The following is a 14,081-nucleotide window of genomic DNA, read 5'->3' as shown; positions in this document are numbered from 1 at the left end:
AGCACTCGTCGTTTCTGACACGTATAATCAAAACCAAGGATGTGTCCTGAGGTCAAGATGAGGCCAGAAAACTCAGAGGAAAGACACGTAATACAAATAGTCCAGGTTGGATTTTGAGTAACCGTAATTTACGGTGTCAAACAAATGGCAAGCACTAGAGACTCCAAATGCAAATAAATGAAAATTCTAGAATTTTGAAACCCGTAGCTACTGAAATTATGAACTCCACGGATGAAGTTAACAACAAAGTGGACTCCGCGGAAGAGAGAAATCGTGAGCTGAAACGTGGTCAGAAGACGGGAACCAGGTGGAGGCACAGAGAGACTGAAGAATAAATATTTAGGAAAGGACACGAGACAAGTATGGCGAGAAGGTCCCACATCTGGCCAGTGTCTATCAGCGGATGACTGGATGTAGAAGGTGTGGTGAATACACACAATGGAACAATATTCATCCGCAGAAGGAAGGAAACCCCGCCATTTGCAACAATATGGTTGGACCTCAAGGGTGTTACGCTCGGTGAGAGAATCAGACAGAGGAAGACAAGTGCTAGATCGTCATTGTTCCCATCACAAGCAAACAAGATGATTACGTAAATAAAGGTGTTGGCTAACACCCCAAGGGCAGCCCTACTGCAATATAAATGTATTAAGTCAACATGTTGCATGCCTTAAACTTATACAATGTTATATGTCAAATATAACATATATATGTCAGTTAAAGCCAATGTATGAGTCTGATCCCACAGAGTAATACATGCTGACAAGAAAATAGTTTTCCCCTCAGTAGATGTACAGGAGTCTGCACCCTCAGTCTCTCTTTGGTTTACTGTTCTCGGTGCATCTCCTTCTACTCCCGCTCTGGCTGATTCCACTCCCACCACACTGACATCTTGGCCATGCCTAGAACGCCTCAAGCGTGCTTCTGCCCCAGGACCTTTGCACTTGCCACTGTCTCTGCCTGGAATGTTCTTCCCCCAGAGATGCACATGGCTCAGCCCTTTGCCTCCTGCAGTCTTGCTCCAATGTTCCCTTCTCATTTATACCCTTTCAGACAGGCCTATCGAAAATTGCTACAACCCCCACCCTGATTTCATGTTATCTGTTGCTGCTTTCCTCCCGTCTTTGGCATGTATTATTAACCTGTTATATATTTTACGTATTAGTATTATTTCCTGTCTGTCTCCCCTAAAATGTATCCTTATTTTAATTTCCAGTGTTTGTTTGTTTGTTTGTTTCTTTCTTTCTTTCTTTCTTTCTTTCTTTCTTTCTTCTGCATTGTTCTCCTTTTTTTTTTTCCCCTGCAGTGTTTCCTGCTGTGTCTCTGCACCTAGAACAGTATCTGGTACACAGTAGATATTCAACAAGTACTTTTCAACGATGATGAATAACTGGATACATACAGGATAATAGGAAAGATAAAGAAGCTTTTAGCGCGTGTTGAATACGATTCCAGAGGCCACATTTCAATGTTTGAATCCTGGCTCTGCCAGTTGCAAGCTCTGTAACTTTGAGCAAATTAATTACTCTCTTCACGCCACAAAGGCTTCGCCATTTTGCATTCCCGCCAACAGCACACAAGTGTTCCGACTCCGCCTCGTCTCCGCCAACACTTGTTATTCTCTGGTTTGGTTTTTTTTTATAGTAGCCCTCCTAACGAGTGTGAAGCAGTTTTTATCCCCTTTTAAAGTCTGTTTTAAAATATCAGAATGTTGGCTGCGAGTCCTCCGCTATGAGCTCATCCTGCCGTCTTTTGTTGGTCTCCAGGCGGTGTGATGGTTTGGAGTGGGTTTCTTCTCCAGGTTGCGCCTGTGACTGGATCCCCACCAACACAGGGAGACAGGCACATGGGGACTTGGTGTCTCCCATGTTTCAAAGACGTGCTAGAATCCGAGGAATGGACCAGGCATGAGACCACCCACCTGGGGCCGCGTAGAACTCACACGCATCTCGTCCTCCCTCTTGTGGCCGCAGTGAAGAAATTCCCTTCGAAGTCAAAGGGAAGTTGTTGGTTTTTTTTTTTCAGCTGAGAAATTAATTTTTTTCACTCAGTAAGTCTTTGCTGACCCTCTACTGTGTGCCAGACACCCTTCGAGGCTCTTCAGATCCATCAGACGAACAGATAAGGACCCCTGCCCTCGGGAAGCTTGTCTTTTTGCAGAGGGAGACAGACCCCGCACCACGGACAGCAGTAAATTCGTGGTCTACTAGAAGGTGAAGAGTGATTTGGAAAATGAGAAAGTGGAGGGGAGGTCCAAGGGATCTAGAGAGCCTGGGGGGCAGGGGCGGGCTGCGATGTTTCTGAGGAGGCCAGGGAAGGCATGAGGACGTGGCATGTGAGCAACAGCTGGACCAGGTGAAGCTGGTCAGCTGGGGGAACACAGAGCGAGCGGAGGGGGCAGCTGGAGCAAAGCCGACAGTGGGCGCGTGCGGGGCTCGCTCAAAGATGGTGAGGGGGAGCATTGCGGCTGGTGTCGAGGGAGGGGTGGGGAGAGGGAAGCACAGGAGTTAGCTCAGAGAGGGAACACTGAGTCATGCAGTTACCCTAAGTGAGGTGGGAATGACACCAACGATGCCAAATGGAGCACGCCTGAATCAGTGGTTCCCTCCTGGATCTCTGCTAGAAAGCTGAGCCCTTCTCCCAGCAGGGGATGTGTCATTCCTCCAGCCTGCAAAGGTCCTCAGAAAGTCTCCCCTCTCCTGCTAGGAGGCAGGACTCCACCCTTCTGCTCTAGACCTGTATCTGGCTGGATGCCTGTCTCAGAACCCTCCTTGCATTCGAAGTTTCCAGGGGGCTGTGTTGAAAATGAGGTTTGTGGGATGGTGACCCCAGAGTTGTTCAGTGCACAAGCTATGCAACTGTCCCGGAAGCCTTGATGTCTTCCCTCTACAGTCCCACCAAGTTCTGTGCTGGCTGTATCATTTCTCTGGGTGGTACCGTGTTTTAATTTCTCTCTTCCCAACAGCCTGTAAGCTCTTTGAGGACAAGATAGAATCAGAATTCCGTCTATGTCCCTGATATCCAAAAAAGGGACTGAAATACTGGAGACCTCAATAGCACTCTACATAATAAATAAAGTCAGCAAAGTGTCTGGGCAGTTATGATTGGATTTCTACAAAAGGCCAGATATTATGGCAGTGTTCTAGGAGTTGGCCATAATTATGCAGAATCACTGAAGGATGTAAAGTCGCTGGAACGAGCTAGGAAATCATGGCTTAGTCTTAGGGACCAGCTGGGTAATTGCACAAGGAGCTCCCAGAGCCAGCTGGGTAATTACAGTGGAGTCCCTGGAATCCACTGGATAATTACCATGGAGTCACGGAATCAGCAGTAATAATAAAAGAGTCCCAAATACAGACATTAGGGAATGTCTAGAGACATTTTTGATTGTCACAACTTGGGAGACAGGATCTCCTGGCAGCTAGCAGGTGGAGGCCAGGGACGCTGCTAATAAGGGAGCATCCCGAGACGCGCAGGGCAGCCCCCACAGCAAGTCACCCATTCCGGTCTCAGCTGGGGTTGCTGTAACAAGAATGCTACAGACCGGGTGGCTTAAACCACAAACATCTATTTCTCACAGTTCCAGGGGCTGCGAAGCCTGAGATCAGGTGCCAGCAGGGTTGGCTTCTAGTGAGACCCCTCCTCCTGCTTTCTTCACACGGTGCCGAGAAAACAGCCCCGCCCCCCGCCAGGCACCAAATTGCTGGCGCCTTGATCTTGGACTTCCAGGCTCCGGTCCTGATTTACAAGCAACAGAACAGGACGGGCTGGTTTTGGCAGAGAAGGGATATGTTGCCATGATGTTGGGTAGCTCATGGAATCTCGGGTAGAACTAGACAGTCAAGCCCCCCAAATGGGCGGGAAGCAAAGGGGTAAAGTGTCCTGGCCGTAACTCCCTCGAGAGGAAGCTATCACCGCGTGCAGACTACATGATGGGTCGAGCCCAGAACCCGTGCCCACCATCTACCCGTGAGGCTGTGATCATAATAAGAAATATGTGTTTGGTCTTCACCCAGTTCCTGACACAGAGCTCCTAAAACACCCAGAATTTCCTACGGGAGGAGAACAATAAAAACATCTTTTTTAATGTGAAAAAGCAACTTTGGGAGGACACCTAATGACAGCTGGAGGTAGAATCAGTGGCCGGTGAATTCATCAAGCACGCTACGTAATGAAGCCTCCATTAAAAGACCAAAAGGACGGGGTTTGGAGAGTTTCTGGGTTGGCCAACACCTGGAGATGCGGGAGAGGGCATGCCAGCCCCACGCCCTTTCCCGGCACCTGGCTGCGAGCATCTCTTCCATCTGGCTGTTCCTGACTTGTACCCTTGTATAATAAACTGGTGATCGGGGAAGTAAAATGTTGTTCTGAGCTCTGCGAACTGCTCTTGCAAATTAATCAAGTCCAAGGACTTGCAGACGCAGAAGCCCAGGTGACAGTGAGGACTTGGATTGGCCTCTTGGGGGAAGGGCAGTCCTGTGGGACGGACTGGTCGCCTGCGGGATCTGACCCTGTCTGCAGGAAGGTGGTGTCAGAATTGAGTTGAACTGTAGGACGACAGCTGGTGTCGGAGAGTCGCTTGGTGGTGTGGACAAGACGCCCATGAGAATGAGTGTCCGAAACACTCGATCTCGGAGGGTGGGGACAGCAAGCACCTGGGCTTCCCTGGAGGGAGGCGAGACAGACTTCCCACTAGGACTCGGATTGACAGGCACTCCGTTCCACGTAGGAAACAGTCCCTGTGCAGAGAGCCGAAAATGGCAAACGTACCCTGCATCACCACGTATACCAATCAAGGTGATTCCTTAAATAAAACCTCTCTTCCCACACACTTTCTGCCAGGTGCCCAGAGCTTTCTGTGACTAAAAGATCTTGAGAAACCTGCGAGTGAGACACTTGCTATGGGTGGAGCGCTGTCTTCCAGAATTTTATCGTGAGAAAGGGTCAAGCACACAGAAGGGTTGAAAGCATTTTTACGGTGAATACCCACACACCCGACACCTAGGTTCAGCCACTAACAAATTCTCCACCTAGCTGTCCACCAACCCCCTTGGGTGTTTGGGTGGATTTCAAAGTAAGCTGGAGACTTGGCTATGCTTCAGCCTGGATACTTACGCAAGCCCCCGCTTACCTAGAGTTCAAGCTTTGCCTGGAGTTCCCTTCTTTTCCTCTTGTGTTGAAGTTTGCCTGCAATGAAAGGAAATGCACAGATCCTGAGTGAACTGGTGGCTGTATTTGACAGTTACATACCCAAACGCTATCAGGATATAGAATATAGCCATTGTCCCGGGAAAATGGGGGTTGCCAGGTTCTGGGTTAGAGGGAATGGGGACCTCCATTGTGTTTCATGGGGACAGATGAGAAAGGTCTGTGAAGGGATGGAGGTGGTGGTCGTACCGCAACGTGGGTGCATTTGAGGCTGCTGAACTGAACACTTAAAATGGTTAAAATGGTAAAGTTTATGTTATGTACATTTTACCACAATTTAAAAATTAAAAACAGCCTTATGCAAACCGAGACACAGACTCTGAACTACACAGAACAAATGGATGGTGACCAGAGGGGAGGTGGGTGGGGGGAAGCACGTGATGGGGAGGAAGGAGAGCACTAGTGAGGAGCACCGGGTGTTGTGTGGAAGTGATTATATTGTGCACCCGAAACCAACATAGTAACACTGTATGTTAACTCAACACCGTATGTTAATTTAAATGAAAACTTTTCAAAAGCCAGCCTTAGGAAGTGGCGATTCTTTTTTGTTTGTTTGTTTTGTTTTTGTTTCAAATACTTATTTAAATTCTAGCGAGTTAACGTACAGTGCAATATTGGTTTCAGGAGTAGAATTCGGCGACTCGTCATCACTTACATACAACACCCCGTGCTCATCCCAACAAGTGCCCTCCTTCGTGCCCATCCCCCATCCCGCCCATCCCCCACCACCTCCCTCCATCAGCCCTCAGTTTGTCTCTATTGTTAAGAGACTCTTATGGTTTTCTTTCCTCTCCCCTTTTTTCCCCCTACCCCTATGTTCATCTGTTTTGTTCCTTAAATTCCACATATGAGTGACATCATATGGTGTTTGTCTTTCTCGGACTAACTTATTTCACTTAGCATAATACCCTTTAGTTCCATCCATGTTGTTGCAAATGGCGAGACTTCATCCTTTCTGATGGCTGAGCGATATTCCATTGTATATGTACCCCACATCTTCTTTATCCAGAAGTGGGGACCATTGGCCTCATTTTGCTGCTACGAAAAAAAATCAAGGTCAGATCAGGGATGTGTTTTCCATGGAGTCACAGATCTACACGGGGAGGGAGTCAGGCAGGATTCGAACTCATGTCTGTGACCTCCAGGCTCGTCCACTTTCCTTCTCCGTCCTCTTCAGCCAACATTCTGGGTAGTTGTAACAGTAATAGCAGGACGATAGCGGTGGTGGTAGTTGTAGGTGTGAAAATTAAAATGATAAAGAAAATGTGGTCTGTCCACACAATGCTCGGTGAGTCGTAAACAGGAAGAAGGGCTGAGACGTGTTTCGTGGTGGGTGAACCTCAAAACAGGATGCTTAAAATGGTTACTTTATGTCTTGTGAATTTCACCTCTTTAAGAAAAGTACGAGCTATTGCTTATCGAGCCCGGACTGTGTGCCATGCCCTGGACGTGAGGACGGTCATCTGCGTTTTTAACAATGGGTGTTCCTAGTCCCAGGGTCACGAAGCTGGTAAGCGGCAGCTCTGAGACTGGAACCTGGCTGTCTGGCTGTCTCCCTTTACAACTTGCCCCGTGCGGGCAGAGAACAGTTGTGCAGTGAATTCAGAGCTTGCCCTTCCCCCACCAAACCAGCTCGCAGTCCATTTCTCTGCTCAGTCCCATGAGCAAGGTTCCCCACCTGGCAGGACAGCTTGCAGCCCCCACCCTACAAAAGACAGCAAGTGCAAAGCGGGGAGAGCAAAAGAAAGGAAAAAGAGGAGAGAGAGAGAAAGTCCTTGAATGCTCCTCTTCCTGCGAGCACAGGTGAGGCATAGCTGTCCGGCGTCGTTCGGAAGGGATTACAGGAGTCAGAGGTTATGCTCCCTTTTCCTGAGCTGGTGGCCAAGCCTGTCCCTCCATGCCTGTCATGCTATAAAGAAAATGGTTTCATTTTGGCACACCTACTGGAGCTCAACCTATCCGCAGTGTCTGGGCCTGCACACCTGTCCATTCAAACTCTATTCACAGACTCGCTGCATGCCCACATACTCAGAAGCTCCCAATGCCATCTCACGCTCCAAGCGGCTCTAGATTGCGGACCCTGCAGGAGGCGGTCCTGGCCACACACCCCCCAGCGCCAGCCCCTAGCACACTGCCTCTCTTGCCCGCGCCAGCCACCCCACCCCCACACATATACTGTTTCTCCCAGTTCCTCCAGCCCTGAGCTTCTCTCTGCCTCAGGGCCTTTGCACCTGCCATTACTCCTGCTTGAAACCCCCCACAGCTTCTTGTATCACTTCCTCTAAAATACTTCCTCATCAGAACAACTAAAATGGGGCTCTGGGTATGCCCCTCATGGCTCCTCACGCTCTTCTCCCACAGCTCTGTCCGTGATTTATACATACATAGTGCTGTACACTGGGGTCCCCATCACCACCAGAAAATAACAAAGCATCAGGGAAAAACAGCCTGTGTGACGAGAAGGGCACATCGCCTCTCTGGTTTTCTTCCCCCCCCCCCAAATCCACAATTTCCGTCCAGTTATGAACAAAAAAATCAGACCAAACCAAACTGCGGGAGGTTAGACAGAATCCCTCCTCCTGTCAGGGTCGTGAGAAGCAGAGAGAGAGCCAGGACGGCCACGAACTGGGGGACACTGCATGTCATGTGGGATCCTGATGGGAGAGAAGACACTCGTGGGAGCCGGGACTTTCGAATGCAGTTGTAAATGCTCCCGTGTCAGTGGGGGTCCCTGGGTCACCATGACCATGAACCCTCCCTCCGTCAGACATGAACCTCAGGGAACACGGCGTGACGGGTGCACTGGGAACTCTGCACCGTCTTTGCCCTCTTCTCTACATCTAAAAACTACTTCAAAATAAGAAGTGGAAAATAGAATCGCAAAGTAAACACACGCAGGTGATCCCAGCCCCGGCACACGCGCAGCAGCCTGGGGTGGGGGGGCAGCAGGTGAGAGGGGAAGCCCGACGTGGCACGTGCACAAAACCGAACACTGCTCCATCTCGAGGAAGGAAATTGTGACACAGGCTGCCACACAGAGGAACTGGAGGACATCATGCAGAGTGAAGTAAGCCGGTCACAAAAGACCATCGGTGTAGGACTGCACTTCCCCGGGGCACCCGGGAGCCACATTCAGGGAGCTGGAGGTAGGATGGTGGGTGCCAGGGGCCGGGGGAGGGGCAATGAACCGGGAGTCACTTGACGGGGACAGTTTCAGTGTTGCGAGATGAGAAAGTTCTGGAAGTTGGTTGCATAACATTGTGAACGTACTTAATGCCGTGGACGGCACACTTAAAAATGGTCAAGGTGGTGAATTTTAGGTCATGTGGATTTTCCCACGATCAAAACGGTTTTTAATTTAAAAATTTAAAACAGCAAAAAGTAAACAAAACAAAACAAAACCCAACCTACACATAAAAGTTCTGGAGAGCTGGGGGGTTGTTTTTCTGGCAGACGCAAAACCCTTCCCAGAGGAGAGTACTGAGTGTGTAAAGGAGGCAGGAGGACACTGGGAAGTGCTGGCTCTGGTGTCACCTGGATTGTGGGCATGGTGTCAAGGTGTTTGCACGCGTCCAGAGTCAGCAAATTGTATACGGGACATATGTATAGTTTTTTTTGTTTTTTTTTGTTTTTTTTGTTTTTTTGCACGTCAGTTATACCTCAATTAAGCTGGTTTTAAGAAAGAGGGAATTTTTGGGACGCCTGGGTGGTTCTGTGGGTTAAGCGTCTGCCTTCAGCTCAGGTCATGATCCCAGGGTCCTGGGATCGAGTCCCGCATGGGGCTCCCTGCTCAGCGGGGAGTCTGCTTCTCCCTCTGCCTCTGCTCCCCTCCCCCACTCACGCTCTCGCTCTATCACAAATAAATAAAATCTTAAAAAAAAAAAGAAAGAGGGAATTTTCCCGCTGTCTCTACTCTTTGGTTGAGGTCGCAGTGATGTCCTCAGGCCTCCCCACAGAGCCTGTCCCTAGCCTCCAGCAGTGGCACATAGACCCAGTCCCCCAATTTTGAGTGGAGGCTCACAAGAGGGTGGTGTTCTTTGAAGTGTGCTTTGCAGAGTAGGGCGTGCATTCCCTTCTCGAAGGGTGCGACGGGCTGAACGTTTGTCTGCCCAGATTCCTGTGTGGAAGCCCTACCCTGACTGTGACGCCCTTCGGAAGGGAGGCCTTTGGGAAGTGTTTAGGATCAGCTGAGGCCATGGGGGGGGTGCCCAGGATGGGATTAGGGCCCTTACAGGGAGAGGAAGAGACACGCGAGCACGCTGGCCCAGTCTCTGTGTCTGCCTCTGTGTCCCAGAAGGATGCGGCGAGAAGTCCGTCACCTGCCAGCTGGGAGGAGAGTGTCCCTCCTCTTGGAATCTGTGACTCTGAGAAACTGTCTGCCCAGGGCCAGCTGCCTGCCTCCTGACCTGCCGGCCTTTCTGTACCTGAGTACTAAGAACACTTGCGATGTAAAGCACCTTGCTGCCTGCGGGGGACTGAGCTGCAGCCTGGTGTCCTCGGGGCTCAGGTGAGCCGCTGGCTGGACCGCGCTTGCTGGCACCTCAAGCGCACAGATCAGGGCTCGTGGGACACGGTGGGAGCTGCCCGGCGATGAGGGCCCCCAGAGGACGGCCTGAGGGGAGACCCGCACCCCCACCCCTGCGTGTCCTGCAGAGTGGGAGCAGGAGGGTCCGGCAGGACCGCGGGAGGAGCAGGTAACTTCCCAGGTTCGGCATAGCCTATTCCTCCCCGCGGGACGGTCGGCAGCCCGTGCTCCCACACCGGCCGGCGTCCCAAGGCCAGGCTGGAGCCTGCTGCAGGGGGCGGGGCTCTGGGCCGAGGCCGACGTGACACCCATCACCTGTGAAGACGGTCAGGGACCAGAAGCAGCCTCTGGGCCTGGGAGGGACTGGAGGAGAGGAGAGTGGGGATCGGCCAACAGGGAAGCAGGAGCTCTGGACTTGGGGCGTGGATGTGCGGCTCTCAGCCCCGCCAGGACGTCTCACGGAAGAGCCCCCACTTTCTGACAACACCCAAATCTGGAGCAAACCCCTCTCTTCCTTTGACCCTGCTCCAAATGCCCCCCGTACCTGGGAATCCCGTGAGCACTCCTTTCCAGCACCCCCGTGTCGGTCTGCTCAGGCTGCAGTCACAGAGGTCCACAGGCTAGGGGCCTGAACGACGGGTATTTATTTTCTCACAGGCTGGAGGCTGGAAATCCAAGATCAGGGCGTTGCTACAGCTGGTGTCTCCTTGGCTTGTAGATTGCTGTTGTCATACTGCGATTTGTCACCTAGAGCCCTTGCTATTCCCCGAGTGGTGAGAGCCATGAAGGTGTGCTGTTTCTGTAAAGAGGTGGCCTGTGGACGGCTCCTCCGAGTGGAGGGGAGGGGGCCGGAGACGATTCAACCCCAGACAAGCTCCTGCCCTTGTCCGCGCCTGACCCTGGGCCCCTCTCCCATCTGGCTGTCCCGGAGGCACGTCCTTTTATCATAAACTGGTATAATGTTCCTCTGAGCTCTGTGAGCCACTCTAGCAAATCGGTCGAACCAGGGGAGGGGGATGCAGGACCCCAGGGTCTACAGCCAGTGGGTAGATTGGAATCTGAGCTGTGTGTTGGGGGCCCGTCCTGTGGGACTGAGCCCCTAACCTGTGGGATCTGACGCTGTCTCCACGCAGATAATGTCAGAACTGACTTGACTTGGAAGATCCCCAGCTGGTTGGTGGGATGTGTAGGGGGAAGCACATCAGAATTGCTGTCGGAATCCGAGCCACCTCCTCCCCGTGTCCTCACACGGTCTTCCCTCTGTGCCCATCTGTGTCTTAATCTCCTCTTCTTAGAAGGGCATCAGTCACTTTGGATTAGAAGCCACCATAGGACCTCATGGAACGGAATTACCTCTTCAAAGATCCCGTCTCCAAATACAGCCACTTCTGAGGCACTAGGGGGTGAGGACTGCAACTCAAGAATGTAGGGGGGCCCCGAGCAGCCTGGCGCTTGGCGTGCGGTGCCTCTCCCCGCAGCGAGGAGTAACGCCAGCCTATGCAACCCCAGCTGCGCTCTTGGTGGTCGGTGGGCACCGGCAACAATGTGACTCTGAGAAGGGACGCGGAAATTCTTTCTGGGTGGAAGGAAAGCGGAGGTGGCTTCCCAAGGACTCAAAGAGGAGACTGGACAAAGTGACGCCTTGCCCTCCTCCCCATGCTTGGTCTGTGGGGTCTCAGCTCAGGCCTCCCCCGGGAGACAGGGAACGACTTTGGATGCCAGATGGATGTTTTGGTATTGAGTTCGGCTGGACTATTGACCCCCTGAAATTGGGACAGTTGGAAAACCCCAAAATGGCAAGAAAATCTGGAAGATCGGCTCCAGATATAGCCCTGGGGGAGGAAGAGGGGACTCAGACAGATGGTGTGTGAAGGCAGGGTGAGAAAGAATAAAGCTGTTTCCTGTTCACACCAGTGAGCCCAGACTTTTTTTTTTTTTACTATCCTATCATTTTTTTTTTGAACTTGGATTTTTTTAAAGTAAATTTTGATTTTAGATTAGTTTCAAGTTTACAGAAAAGTCACAAGGCTGGTACACGGAGTTCCCATACACCCTTCACCCGGTTTCCCCTGCTGTTAATGTCTTGAACGGCTATGGTACGTTTGTCACAGCCGGTGAACCAATGTCAAGGCATTATTGTTCACGAACATTCACATTTTATTAGGATCCCCTTTGTTTTTTTACCAAGTGACCTTCTGAGCCAGTGTCCCATCCAGGGGACTACGTTATATTTGTCCCCATGTCACTTTATGCTCCTCGGGGCTCCGAGAGGTTCTCAAGCTTTTCTAGTTCTTGATGAGCTTGACAGTTTTGAGGAGGACTGGCTAGGTATTTTGTAGAAAGTGCCTCAACTGGGGATTGACAGATGTTTTCCCCATAATTAGACTAGGGTCACGGGGAAGAAAAACCACAGAGGTGAGTACCATTTTCAACACACCATATGGAGGGCATAATCCACACGACTGATCATGGCTAACGCTGGTCCTAATCCCTGGGAGGCAGTGTTGGTGAGGTCTCTAGACGACAAAGTTAGTCCCTTCCCCCAGTTTTCATGCTGTTCCCTTTGGAAGGACGCCGCCATGCTCAACCCAACCTCAAAGAGTAGGGAGTTGTGCGATCCATCTCCTTGAGGGTAGAATTTCCACGTAAATTATTAGGAATTCTTCTGCAAAGGAGATTTGTCTATTCTCTCCCATGCATCACATTTCTTACTTTTCCCAATCGTTTATTTATATCATTTTGGATTTACAGATATTTATTTCATGTTTGGGTTATAATCCAATATACTTTATCTATCCTGTTGCTCCTGCTCTTTTCTTCTCTATATTTTGTTATGAGAAATTTCAAACATAAACAGTTGAAAAAATATTCCAGTGGGGAAAAAACCCAAAGAATCCAGTTACAAGATGGGCAAAGATGCTGAAGAGACATTTTTCCAAAGAAGATTTACAGATGACCCAATGGGTCCCTTAAAGGCGTACAACCTCACTCATCATCAGGGAAATGCGGATCAAAACCACAGTGAGATATCCTCTCACACCTGCCAGAATGGCTAGAATCAAAAAACCGAAGAGACACCAAGTGTGGTTGGGGGGGACGTGGAGAACAAAGGAACCCTCCTGCCCTGTCCATGGGGATGCAGACTGGTGTAGCCACGGCAGAAAACAGTATGCAGGCTCCTCAAAAAATTAAACAGAAATGCCCATACTCCAGCAAACCCACCTCGGGTATCTATTGGGAGAAAACAAAAGCACTAAGTCAGAGACGTCCTGCCATTTGTGACCACGTGGCTGGACCTCGAGGGCATTATGCTAGACGAGAGAAGTCCGAGGGAGAATGATAAACACCGTACTATCTGACTCCTGTGTAGAGTAAGACAAACCAAACACGCAGATACAGAGAACAGACTGCTGGTTCCCCGGGGGGAGGGGCGGGCAGAAGGGAACGGGGGAAAGTTGCAGTTATAAGATGTCTAAGTCCTGGGAATCTAACATATCCCATGTGACTGTCATTAAATACCATATTGTAGAGGTGAAAGTTGTTAAGAGAGATTTTGAAAGTTCTTGCCACGCACACATACAAAATGGGACTATGTGAGGTCGTGGATATGTTAAGGAACCTTACAGTCATGGTCATTTTGTAATATATACACATATCAAATCATTACATTGTATACCTTGAAACTACATGGTGTTCCCTATCAATTATACCCCGGCACAGCTGGACAAAACCGGAAATATTACGGTGAATACCCAGATATTTGCCACCTAGATTCCACCATTAATAGTTTGCTTTACTACGTATCTGTCCCCCACCGTCGATCCATCTTGTTTTCTTTTTTGATCCATTTCAAAGGAAACCGAAGACCCGCTACAGCCCCCCCCCACCCCTGTTCCCCAATACCTAAGCGTGCATAGGATTTGCTGGCGTTCTTATTTTGTTTCGAGGTAAAATTTGCAGTGAAATGCACAAATCTTTTTTTTTTTTTTTAAGATTTTATTTATTTATTTAACACAGATAGAGACAGCCAGCGAGAGGGAACACAAGCAGGGGGAGTGGGAGAGGAAGAAGCAGGCTCATAGCGGAGGAGCCTGATGCGGGGCTCGATCCCATAATTCCAGGATCATGCCCTGAGCCGAAGGCAGACGCCCAACCGCTGTGCCACCCAGGCGCCCCTGAAATGCACAAATCTTAGGTGTAGCACAAATACAGATCCCTGTGAAACCCGAACCCTTATCAAAATACAGGATGATGCCCTCGCTCCAGTCCCTTCCCAGTCAGCCCTGTCCCCACCTTCCCAGAGATAACCCTTGCTCTCATTACTGTTGGTACCATCGGTTAGTTTTGT

General features: G+C 50.2%; 1 long non-coding RNA gene across 4 annotated transcripts in view; it reads right to left on the bottom strand.

The window, feature by feature from the left end:
• Positions 1-14,081, bottom strand: part of LOC113247444 (uncharacterized) — a 40,674-nt gene that overhangs the window by 5,361 nt on the left and 21,232 nt on the right. For 2 of the 4 annotated variants that reach the window (XR_007191113.2, XR_008960072.1), the window contains exons 3-4: positions 6,117-6,246; positions 5,132-5,187 (exon numbers count right to left, since the gene is read on the bottom strand). This is a non-coding gene — a long non-coding RNA (uncharacterized LOC113247444). The remainder of the gene's footprint in view (positions 1-5,131; positions 5,188-6,116; positions 6,247-14,081) is intronic. The other 2 variants (XR_008960071.1, XR_008960070.1) reach the window with 2 other exon arrangements.

The sequence above is a fragment of the Ursus arctos genome, unplaced genomic scaffold, assembly GCF_023065955.2.
Source record: "Ursus arctos isolate Adak ecotype North America unplaced genomic scaffold, UrsArc2.0 scaffold_19, whole genome shotgun sequence".
Lineage (NCBI taxonomy): Eukaryota > Metazoa > Chordata > Mammalia > Carnivora > Ursidae > Ursus > Ursus arctos.
Note: the sequence above shows the minus strand (reverse complement) of the source record. Positions and strands in the feature narration are given on the sequence as shown.